This window comes from Microtus oregoni, unplaced genomic scaffold (genome assembly GCF_018167655.1).
Source record: "Microtus oregoni isolate MIOR12 unplaced genomic scaffold, Mior012 000030F_ref0000283, whole genome shotgun sequence".
NCBI lineage: Eukaryota > Metazoa > Chordata > Mammalia > Rodentia > Cricetidae > Microtus > Microtus oregoni.
In genome coordinates this window covers 23,700,179-23,712,292 of record NW_024543089.1, presented here as the reverse complement: position 1 = coordinate 23,712,292, position 12,114 = coordinate 23,700,179, and the positions used below count along the sequence as shown (strand labels likewise).

The following is a 12,114-nucleotide window of genomic DNA, read 5'->3' as shown; positions in this document are numbered from 1 at the left end:
GATATTTTGGAGCCTAATATCCGACACTCCTTTCTCAGCTGGCTAACTGCAGTGTTTGCCAGTTGAGGTATGGTGGTCCTGATGGGAGATTGTGATATATCAAGAAGACGTCCAACGTTGATCTCATTCTCTGTTCCATCTAGATTCAATAGAATGCTTCTGGAAGCAGCAGCATCTCCTATTCTCATTGAGAAGCCCTGCTCCACTTCCATCATCTATGGGGTAACCTCAACTCTTTTGCAGAAATACCTGCTTTTACATCACCCATCCATCTCAGGATGATAACCTCTGTCTTCTCAGTGTCCTCAAGTAAGTGTTCTACTCCATCAGCACCATGTGACCAAATCCCTGCACCATGCTCTATCTTTTACACAGCCTTGAGGTGATTTGTCTTTTTTAAAAATATTGACACTGTGTCAATCAATAGGTCAATTGATCAATAGTACAGATTGGCAAATTTAAATCTTATTTTATTCTAATCTCCAAATCTACAAGCTAACAGAATCTAAATTCAATGTCTTTCCTTTTATAGTAAAGAAATCTCCCCTCCAACTGTCCAGGACAATTCCTTCCACATGTTACTGATGACTAATCTCCTCTGCTTTTGAAATGCTGTATTTATCTAGTGTTATGTTTTTAACCATGTAACAGTTGGTACTTATAGATTGTAGCAAAATCGGTGTTCAAACTTCATGGCTGGATTCAGAATTTCTGGCCAGCAAGAGCCTTAAATTCTCTACTTCCTTTCTCAGTCAATCACACTAAAATGTTCAATGTTACTGTGCCCACTTTCTTACTTCCTATTTCAAATTAACTTCCATCACCATCAATCTACCCGAGACCAGCTGTCAAGTTGGGTCAAACTTTAAGTGATGACACACAGTGAGCACTTTTGTGCTCCCATTTAGATAGCCTGCAAAGGAGCCTTTGACAAATGACCCTTCTCTTCACAGAAATATTGCCCTCTGTAGGCTGTAGGGGTCTGTGCACGCCTGGCTTTTTTGTTTACCTATTTGTTACCAGCTGCTGTCTATTTTCCAGTCTCATTTGCTGGTTCTGTCTTCTCAGTTCTACCTCAAAATTCAGAAGTCCAGTCTACAAGGTCTCATGAAATACTCCTTCCACCTCTCTAGCTTTATTCTATCATCAGAGAACAGATTTCCACCCGATGACTGCAAATATCATTACTGTGGTAATAATTGGTAGAATCTTAACTTCTCTAAAACCATTCTTATTGGACCATGCATTCAAAGATGCATGGTCAATTCCTAATTGAAATCTTGATGATGCATCTATTTCTATCTGTTTTCCAGAATTACCCTGTTTTATCTCATGAGATAAAAATCAGCATACTTCCTTTCTGAGGATTATAGAAAATACATTTGAGACTTTTCAGATTCCATTCCATTGCTAGGATTAATAACATTTTTCAGCATGTGTTATTCACTATCTACTACACCATGTTCACAACAAATTTCATGTATTAGTCAGTACTCACATGAATCTACATATCGTTTACTAAAAAATTAAGAAAATTACAGCAGAGAAAATTTAACAGTGTTTTAAAGGGCACATAGTTCATAAGGCACATAGCCAGAATTTTAGGTCAGACTGTTCAGTTTCAGAATTCATTGTTTTATAACTATCACACTGTGTCTCAGCTTACAATGAAATCTTAAATAACATGGTCATAGGACTTCCTATGATCCAGGTTTAATTTCAAGTGGTTCAACAATATTAAATCATATGGGATTGTGGTTTGTAGGCTGGTTTTCTTTGCCAGAGAACTTAGACAACAATGAGGACACAAAGAGAGACTTACATAGATCTTATCTACATGGGAAGTAGAAAAACACAAGATCTCCTGAGTAAATAGGGAGCTTGGGGGCCTGGTGGAGGGGAGAGGCAGGGAGGTAAACAGAGAAAAATGTAGAATTCAATAAAAATCAATAAAAAGTCATATGGGAAATATATTGTCATTCTTTCTACTTTAACATGTCAGAAAATGGCATCAAAAATTTAGTAATCATCCCAGGGCAAGTAAACTACAGAAACAGAATTCACAGGCTTCAGAGCCTGTGTTCTTAATCATAAACATATGCTTCCTTGTATATGGAAGTTTCTCTCCTGCCTGGTCCTGCAGTCATTCAGTCCCAAAGAAACACACAGAGGTCTACATTAATAATAAGCGGGTTGGCCTATTAGCTCAGGTTTACTTTTAATTAACTCTTGCAACTTAAATTAACCCATAATTCTTATCTATGTTTAGCCATGTAGCTTGGTACCTTTTCTCATTGCAGCGTTCTCATTTTGCTTTCTCTGCATGTCTTGGTGGCAACTGACTCTCTGCCTTTCCTCTTCCCAGAATTCTCGCACTCTTGTTTCCCCACCTATACTTCCTGCCTGACTCCTGGACAATCAGCATTTTATTAAACCAACACATGTGACAAATCTTTACAGTCTACAAAAGTCTTATCCCATAGCACTTCCTTCTCTCATGTTGTGGCTTCTGTGTCCAATGTTCATGTTGATATTTGCAAAGCTCAGTTATAAGGGATTTTTAGGAAAAAATATAAAATGCATAACTTATAACAAAGTTAGAGAAATAATGAAAGCTATTAAAGTTAGATGTGTTCAGGCTGTAGAGGACAAAATCTATTTTTAAGGTAATTAATAAATTGTCTTAGTCCTGCCAAATGAAATGTAGGTTTTGTGGTAAGAAAATCATAAAATCCTCCAGTGAAAAGGTTGAGCACCACAAAACATATTGTAATTTATGATCAGAAAATACCTCTATCATGAGGATGTAGTACAGACATAACCAGGCAAAAATATGCACAAACTGGGCCGCAGTGCATAGGAAATAGAGAAGGAAAAGATTACTTTATTGACAAAGGTGTTTAGGGCTAAGATCATATTCACATAACCACTGGCCATTAAGTCAAATAATCTGTCTCATAAATCAGAAGAACTTCCTCCCAGATCCTCTTCACTGGAAATTTAGATCAAATGAAGACGTTAGGGTCAGATTTGTGCTCTTAAAGGATTTGAGAAAACAATCCCACATTTAACTACAAAAGAATTTATCACTGGGGATCATCCAATGAATCATATTTGGAAAGCTTCTCCAGGCTCACAGATTTGGAGAGGAACCCAAACTGAATTCTTATAAATCAGGAGAAAGAATTAGGAATAACTTCTGAATTGGTCCTATCATGAGTTCATGTTTTGTTTAGATATTTTAAATGAGGATCCAGATAAACTCTACAAAGCACATCTCTAAAATTCTAAAACTGTCTAATATAAAAATTTTGAAATGTATATGTAGTATCAGAGCATTTGCATATGATTTAAATTAAAGATGAACAACAGGCAAGAACTGATAGTAATATTAGAACCTATGTTTTTTTAAAAAATTAAGATTAACTCCTAAAAATATTAAATAAATATACTTGTGAGGAGACCATCTTTCATATCCCGTCAATTTATAAAGCGAAGAGCACATAGATTCTCAAAGTTTTCATATGGACACCTGTTGTGTAAGGTAAAATATTACTGTTTATAGTGTCATAAGTCGTTGCATAACAAGATGCAAGGTGGGGGTTTAGACAGATGCATGTGCTGCAAATCCATAAACGATTTTTAAATCAGATTTCCCCACAAAACAACCGGGAAACTGATGGTTCAGGACAAGAGCTATGTATCCAAATCTCCTGGGATGCATGGTTTCCAGAAGTCATAGCCTGATGTATTTGAGCATTGAAATTTGGAACATATTTTCTACAGTGAATAACCTCCCTGTGGAGCTGAGATAATCAATCATTATTCACCAATATCAGGTACACACTAGTCTCTTGTCAGAAGGAGCCATGTGCTTTATGAAGTAAGTTGAAATCAGTTCACATTTTCCCCTCCAAAAATTTGCTAACCTGACTTACAAAGCTAATTTCAAATTTCCCTGTAAAATTTGATGCAACTATCCAGCAGCATCCCAGTGACTAATGCTGACACCTAGTGGCTGCTATTGATCTGTACAAAAGAATATAGGCTAAATTTTACTGTTCAATTTAATCGACAATTGAGTATCTTAAAACAGGAGAAAGGAAATGGATAAAAATCTGCATCTTGAGGCATGTGTGTATCATCAATACCATGTGATTAATTCCATTTGTGAGGAAGAGGATACATGAGAAGATGCCCTCCGTCGAAATACAAATAAGTCTTTGTGGGAAAAGATGCATGAGTGGAGTCTTGCTGGAGACAATGTGAAGAAAAAGGATCACATTTTGTTCAAAGCACGTACACAGAGGAAAGCAATATCAGAGATTCAAACTGATTAAAGTATTGATGCTATATCGTAGATAACAGAATAGACGAAGGAGAAGAGCTCTTAATTCATACCTAGCAGCATCCTGAATGCCAAATAATGCAAATGCTTGTTACTTTCTATTTCTAGTACTCTAGTCTAATTTATTGTTTTATAATACTTTCACTTAACATAAAATATAATTAAAATCATATATTATACCTTGTGTCTATAAAATATCCATAGATTTTTTTAAAATAAAGGTTACTATCTCCAAATAATAAAAATAGAAGTTACTATTACTGAAAATTATGGCTGTGTAATAATATAAACTTTAACATATGACCAATTATCTAGGCATGGATGTAAACAGAGTCATAATGAGATACAAAACTCCATCACTTCTCAACAACGAGCCGTCCACCTAATCAACTTTACCGACAAGGTGCTGTAGATTGCACATTTTTATGATTATTAGTTTTTAGTGCACTACTGTTGATTATTGCTATTTCCTCTCAAGCTTGTGTTTGCACAGGTTAAACTGATAGCTGTGACTCTCTAGACAAGATACTTTCATCTCCGACAGCCTGCTCTATAAGTAGAACCTTTTCCCCTTCTCAGCCATAGGTCTGCCCTTGCTATCTATGTGACCTCCTTAAAGTGATCCGATCCCCTTAAAGGGACAATAGATGCTTGTTGTCAAGAAAGCCATTGGGGCAGTGACATCTACCATTAATGGCCAAGTAATGAGCCATTCACTGACATCTGGTGAAAGCAATGATGGCATATTTAAGTCTAAGACTCAGAGGTTAAAAACAGACTTGCAAAGGTCAACTATGATATTCTGCTTGCTTTTTCTTCATAATTACTTCTTTACTATTGTTTTTGGCCTCTAAAAATTGGGAGATCTGACATCTTGATTTCAGTTTTTATTGAACAGCTGGAGATTTGAATTAAACCCCATCAGAATGACCATTGTTGCCATAAGCATCATCAGGAGACAAGCTGCCTTCCTTGTCCTCTACTTACCCCTGTCACATTCTTGGAACTTTTGAGAACTATCCCAGAATCTGGAATTAATCATGAACCTTCATTGTTTCATGATTAATTCTTGGTTTTCTGGTACAAATGTTGAATATCATGTTTAATGTGATGTTTTCTCTGTGTATCAGAAATGTGGCAAAGATTACACACTTTGACAAAAGTTCACGAACTTGAACTTTCACGATCTCTGTAATGCATGCTTTGATAGATGATATCTGTGGTTCCTGTTTGTTTGTTGTTTCCAGATTGGCAAGTTATCTACTCCTTCATGGGAGTCAGAGTTAAGTGAAAATGAAGCAGAAGTGAACAGTAGGCTTTGTGGTTTTGGTCTGGACTCTGAGTCCATTTAGAGTGTTGATAGCTTTCTCTGCCTCCTTTGGATCATTATAGTTAACAAATCCATGCCCCAGATTCTGTCCTGCAATTTTCCCTCTCCTGAATTTACAAGATTCACTATGAATTCCTCTTAGTTCATATTTGGTGGTAACAGTTGAGGATGAAGTCTGTTTTGCTGTTATCTATGGTTGCACCTGTCTGCATGTGAAAGAACACTTTCTGTTGTTGCCAGATTTTTTGTGTTTGTATTTGATGTAGACCTTCTTGATATCCGAGGCCTCACAGTGCTAATTACCACCATATATGTAACTTGAATGGCTCTACTTCTCAAGATATCAGAGCTTTCTACTTGGGCTCAGATCAACTGCTAGGGTCCCAGAAGGCTGCTTCTTAAGCCTCAGTCAGAGGATGGTTGAGGTCAGGTGAGTGTAGCTGGTCCTGAGGTTGTCAGCACAGACGCCTGACACTCATTCCAGTGTCTCTTTCTCGCTGACTCTCTAATATATAACATTTTTCTGGTTTTTTATTGTGTTTTTCGCAGCTATATTTGAGGACCATTCCATTGTAATTTTTGCAATTTATTTATGATATTTAGATATTCTTGTTCATGTTTCCCAAATCATAGCTTTATTCTATAATTTGAATGAACAACAAATATGCATTTTTATATTGATTGGTGTTGTGGAATATTACTGAATATGTGTTACATTTGTTTATGCTGTGAAACATTTGTTGAATGATGCAAAGATATGTTGTATTCTTTTACGCTGCATTGTTTAACTCTGTGAAGTTGTGTTACTTGGCCTGTCTAATAAAATACTGAACAGCCAATAGCTAGACAGGAGAAAGAAATAGGTGGGGCTGGCATGCATAAAGAATAAATAGATGGAGAAAAAGAGATTGCAGAGTGGGAAAAAGGAACTGAAGAAGACATCAGGGGGCAGTCACCCAGTCACACAGAAAGTCAGGAAGTAAGAAATAAAGAAAGGTATACAGAAATACAAAACCCAAGAGGCAAAGGTAAATGGGATAAATTGAGAAAAGCTGGCTAGAAACAAGCTAAGCTAAGGCTGGGAAATCATAAGAAAGAATAAGTCTTTGTGTGATTTATTTGGGACGTAGGTGGCAGACCCCTCAAAGAATAAAAGGGTAAGAAAAAAAACAACTACAGATTGGAGTCTCTTGGGTCACCTCCTATGGAACTATGATTTGTCTTCCTGTCCCCATTGTTTTTGAAGTCCAGAGTCTTGTGTAAGGTGAATGAGCTTTCTGCTACTGAGCTTTGTTCTTAGCCTCAAGTTATACTATTTGGGCATTTGGGAGGATGAAGTCAGAGACTCATAAGCCAAACTTGGTGACACTGTGGTCCTTACCTATCTCTAGAAAAGAAAAAAAGTAATGTCTACTTCAGGCTTTAAAGCAGAAGGAGGAAGCAATGGAATACAGGATACGGAGGCCAGAATAGAGTAAAGTACTTTTAGAACAATTCTGTTTTCCAGTTTCATGGATAAACAGTTCTGCAGTGTTAGAGGCTTCAGGGATGGCCACAGATTTATTTCTTCCTAATTGTCTTCAAGATTTTTTTATAGCAAAGTTTTCTTCCTTTTCATTGACAAAAGAGCATCTGTTCCCTAGCAAAACTAATTTTGTTAGATTTTTGACTTGTTTTTGTTTTGCATTTTCATGAAAGGTGGAATATTATAGGGAAGAAGGTATCTTTGCATTCACTAATGGGCAGCAACATGCGGCTCCCTGGCCCTTAGGCCATGCTGTTTGTATGTTTGCCTTATGGTATTATACCTTATAAACCTCCATAATTATGCAGCTCATTTGTGGAAATAGGTAGCTAATGTACAGTGGTTATATATATAAAACCCCAAATCAAAACTGATTATAATCATATGGAAATTCATATATGATATTTACCTACACTGCAAAGTCTTCCATGAGTTTTTGTAAAGAAATAATAACATCCTTTTCATCAGTGCTGTTTTTCAGAATAAGAACTGATGAAAGGTTTGTATTTTTTCCTCACAACCTGTTCTATTTATGCTGTTTATAAAAGAATATGTTCATTCTGGAGAGTTGAAATATGGTTAAAAGCACTTAACTGCTTTGTAAAAGGTCTGAGTTCAGTCCCCAGCACCCATATCAGGGAACTTACCACTACCTGCAATTCCAGTCCAAGAGTTCCAACCTCTTCTGTCCTTCACAGACACTACACACACATGTACAGGCCCCCACACACATACATGATTAAAAATAAAATGACATGGTCAAAAAAGAAGTACTAACTTATCAATATGTATATCAATATGCATGTTTGCATTTCAATGTATGCATGAATACAGATACTTTTGTGTCATATAAGATATGCAAAATGCTTTCACCTAAAAGTATCTCACTGCACATTTCTTACAAAGATGACAAGTATATTGTTAGATTGTCCAGCTTTTCCCAGTTGCTGCTGTTATAAACAACACTAAAATATAACCTGTATATTCTTATATGTATGTATATACAGCTTTCATTTTAATATTTATATTCATTTAATTTTATTTATATTGGTTATTTAATAATTTTAATATTGTTTATAAATTAAATTTATTTTTATTTATTAAATTAAATAAATATTTAATATTGTTTATATATAGGTACATATCACTACATAAGTTTGTGTATGATCTTAGTTATAAGCATTCATATTCTTATATATGTGCATATAAGAATTCATATGCATTTATATGTGTGATAGGGAACTATAAAGGGACTTGTTTGACTATATGACAGTTCATTTGTATTTCTTTCCTATATTTTTCAATATAGGAAATTTACAAATAAATTTATACAATGTTGTTACATTTTCATCTCTCACATCATGTTTTTACTCCCTAAAATTTAATAAAGCTGATTCACCAACTTGATCCCCCTTATTGACTTGTGCTGACTCCCCTCTTGTTTAAAAGGAATTTTTACCATCATGTCATGTTTTATTGGCTGCCCCAGCATTTGCCTTGGCAAAGAAGCTGTGTATTAAAGACCAATCATTGTGTCTTCCCATCTTCTATTATTGTTGATGTGGGATTACTAATGAAGGCCACGTCTCATCTTAATCTGTTGTCTCTGTATCTCCAAGTTTTTATGCTTACACTTCATGTTTAGCTCTATTATTATTTATTCAAGAATAAGTTCCCATCCATCCAGATGATACACAACAGACTCGACTCTTTCTTCCTTCATTTGTCCACACGGAGACCTCAATCACCTGGAGTAGCCCATGTCCATGACTGGGCAGCTGTAGAGTCAAAAAGTCATTTTAAAAATGAGAGTTATAATTAAACACTTCTCTTTACTGGCTGTGGCATTGATGATACTGGGCTTTTGGCCAAGTTACCTCCATGACTTTGGTTTTGACAGTCCTCGGAAGGTAATTTCTGTTGAGCAGAAGTTTAATGTTTTTCTTCATTGCTCTTGAAAATCCTGATTTATTTCCCTCACAAATGAAATTTAATACCTTGCTACAGAAAAAAAAAGAAAAATGTGTGTGAGTCTGAATAAGGTTCATCTAAACATTTCAAATCATGACAGTCTTTTCTCTTTTATTTTTATTACATCACTATGATTTTCCAAAACCTTTTTACCATCTGTTGTACATGTTATGAGCAAAGACATTAAAAAAAAACTCTTTTAGACTTACCTTGATATATTTTCATTCCAATATGAGAGTAGCATGGACTTCATTTTCATACACCAACATTTTAATTTGTTTAGTGATTATCTCCAGATTACTAACATGGGCTCATAAAGATTCATTCACTACAATATCAGCTTGATCTCATTACCACTAACTTACTGTGGGAGAAAAAAAAATCAGAAGAAGGAAATGCAACATTTTTTACCATTTATATGTTTATTATTTATAACTGTTCTCCAAACTTTCTAGTGCTTAGCCCAATAAAACAGATATAAAATTACTGGCTATTGCATTCCTTGTTTATATTAGAGTTGAATGTTAATTTAAATCTATATCTCCATAAATCTAAGTTATAAGTATAGCCCACTTATAAAACATAATTTTTTTAAATCCTAACTTCTTTACAAATCATGCTAATAAGAATTCTCAGAATAAACTTTCAATGGCATAACTCAAATTATTGAAAAAATTCAGATGATTTTAAAAATACTCTTGTCATATTTGAGAATATGCTAATTTTCATTTTGCATTAGAAGCCAAACAGAAAGATATACAACCTCACCACTCTTTTCCTCCCACTTTAGAAATGACACAAGAAGATTGTACCCTGAGTTAGTACACGACCCTAAGTAGGCTCCTGTTTTATGACCCTCTCTCTGTCCATCCCTGAATTTCAGGACTCCTAGCCAACTGCTTGCTTCTTTTCTGGAGAATGCTGAATGACCTTTGCTTCAAGTACTGTTTTCTAGTGTTGCAAATATGGTTGCTTAAGACAATACAAAGTTGTTAGCTTGTAGTTCTGTAGGTCCAAAGTCCAGGTAAATTCTACTACTTCAGGTCCCACAGCTAAAATCCAGTGTTAATAGTGACATCTGGATCTTCATCTGAATGCTTAGGGTAGGATCCACTTCAGAGTTTGCTGATGCCTCCAGAGTTTTGCTGTTAAAGGCAGTTGGCAGTAAATTAAGTTATGAATTGTGGAAGCCTGCTTCACAAACAGTCTAGATATAGTTGATATATAAAATACCTAATCAAAGTCACTCGCTACATATTCCATTAGATCCTAATGGTTTATAATTATAATTTTATAAATAATTAAATTGCATAAATATTAACAGAATAATTTCTATTTATGAGCTATTTTTCCTTTGGACAGCGTTTTAAATGTTTGTTGGAATATTTCATTTCTTTAATAAATATACCTTCAAAGAGTATAACTAGTATGAAAAATTCTCATTGTGATATTTTTATTTTCCAACTCATATCAACTATACAGACTATATTAATTTTATACATTTTGATGACATAAACTTGATATTTAATTTGAAAATATTAAGCCACCACACTGAGTAAACTGAACACCAATCTAGGAACACAAAATCTAAATTAATTTTCAATGTAGTTATTTTCAATATAGATAGAAGCTTCTTTATTTTTGTATGTTTAACATCAAAAACACATACAAAGGTTTCTAACTATGATGGGTTTTGTATCAATAAGTTAAAATAGGATTTATTTCTTTACAGCTCATGAATGATCCATGTAAATTCTATTCTGAAACTTGAAAACATCAGGTTTTCTCTAGATAAGAAAATAATAACATCATTTTAGAGATAATAACTTTGGGAAAAGGTAAGGCCTAGCATCTTGTGGGAAAAGAATTAAAATTGTTTGTTTGTTTGTTTATTATTATCTGTGTATGGATTTTTTTTTTCTGCATGCATGTCTGTTCACCACTTGAGTTTCTGGTGTCCACAGAGGCCAAAAGAGTGCATTGCATCCCCTGGGACTGAAGGGTTGTGAGCCACCATGCGGGCGCTAGGGATTGAGCCAAACTCTTCTGTTAAAGCAGCAAGTGGCCTTTGGCCTTAATCACTGAGTCTTCTCTCCAGCTCTACTAGTGGGATATGGGGCGTGTGTGTGTGAGTGTGTGTGTGTGTGTGTGTGTGTGTGTGTTTGTGTGTGTGTGTGAGTGAGTGTGTGTGTGTGTGTGTGTGTGTTGACTCCAGGGTTGAGAGCACTTGCTGCTCTTTCAGAAGACTGATGTTAGGTTCCCAGCACTCTTATGGTCTTCTGCACACATTTGGCATACCCACTCACTATACAAATTAATTAATAAATAATAAAATTCATCTAAAAATAAATAGACACAAAAGTATGTCCCCATTAATTAAACACCAACCACTATTCATCAATGGGTAGGATTTATAATTTCTCAGTAGAGACTTTTCAGAGCATTGACTAGCTATTATAAATAGTTAATGAATAAAACTATATATATATACCTATATTCACATCTTGATTCCAAAGAAATTATAAGCCAACAGATTCATTTCTTTAATCAACATTTTTGGGCACTTATTGTGTGTTTCAACTATAATATAAGCACTTGGGACACAGCAGCAATGATTTAGGGCTAAAGCCATAAGAATAATACAAGATGTTGTTATATCCTCATGCTATGGATGGAAAAAACTGTGGCTTAAACAAATAAAAAAACTAGACACTGGGCAAAGTGGCATGTGCTTATGAGGAAACTGCTTAGGAATTTCAGAATAGACCTTACTACAGAATAAGCCACACTTGACTCCAGAAAAATGAGAGGAAGGAAGGTAGACGGAAGGAAGAAAAAATTGAGAAAGAAGAAAGGAGGGAGGGGGAAAGGAAAAGGGAAGAAGAGGAAGGAGCATGTAGTTGTACAGTATTTAAAATTTGGTAAGGCGACAAACTACGG

General features: G+C 35.2%; 1 pseudogene; it reads right to left on the bottom strand.

Annotated features, from left to right (window-relative positions):
* Positions 1–5,631: 5,631 nt before the first annotated feature.
* LOC121465321 lies at positions 5,632–5,987 on the bottom strand (annotated as a pseudogene).
* Positions 5,988–12,114: the final 6,127 nt, after the last annotated feature.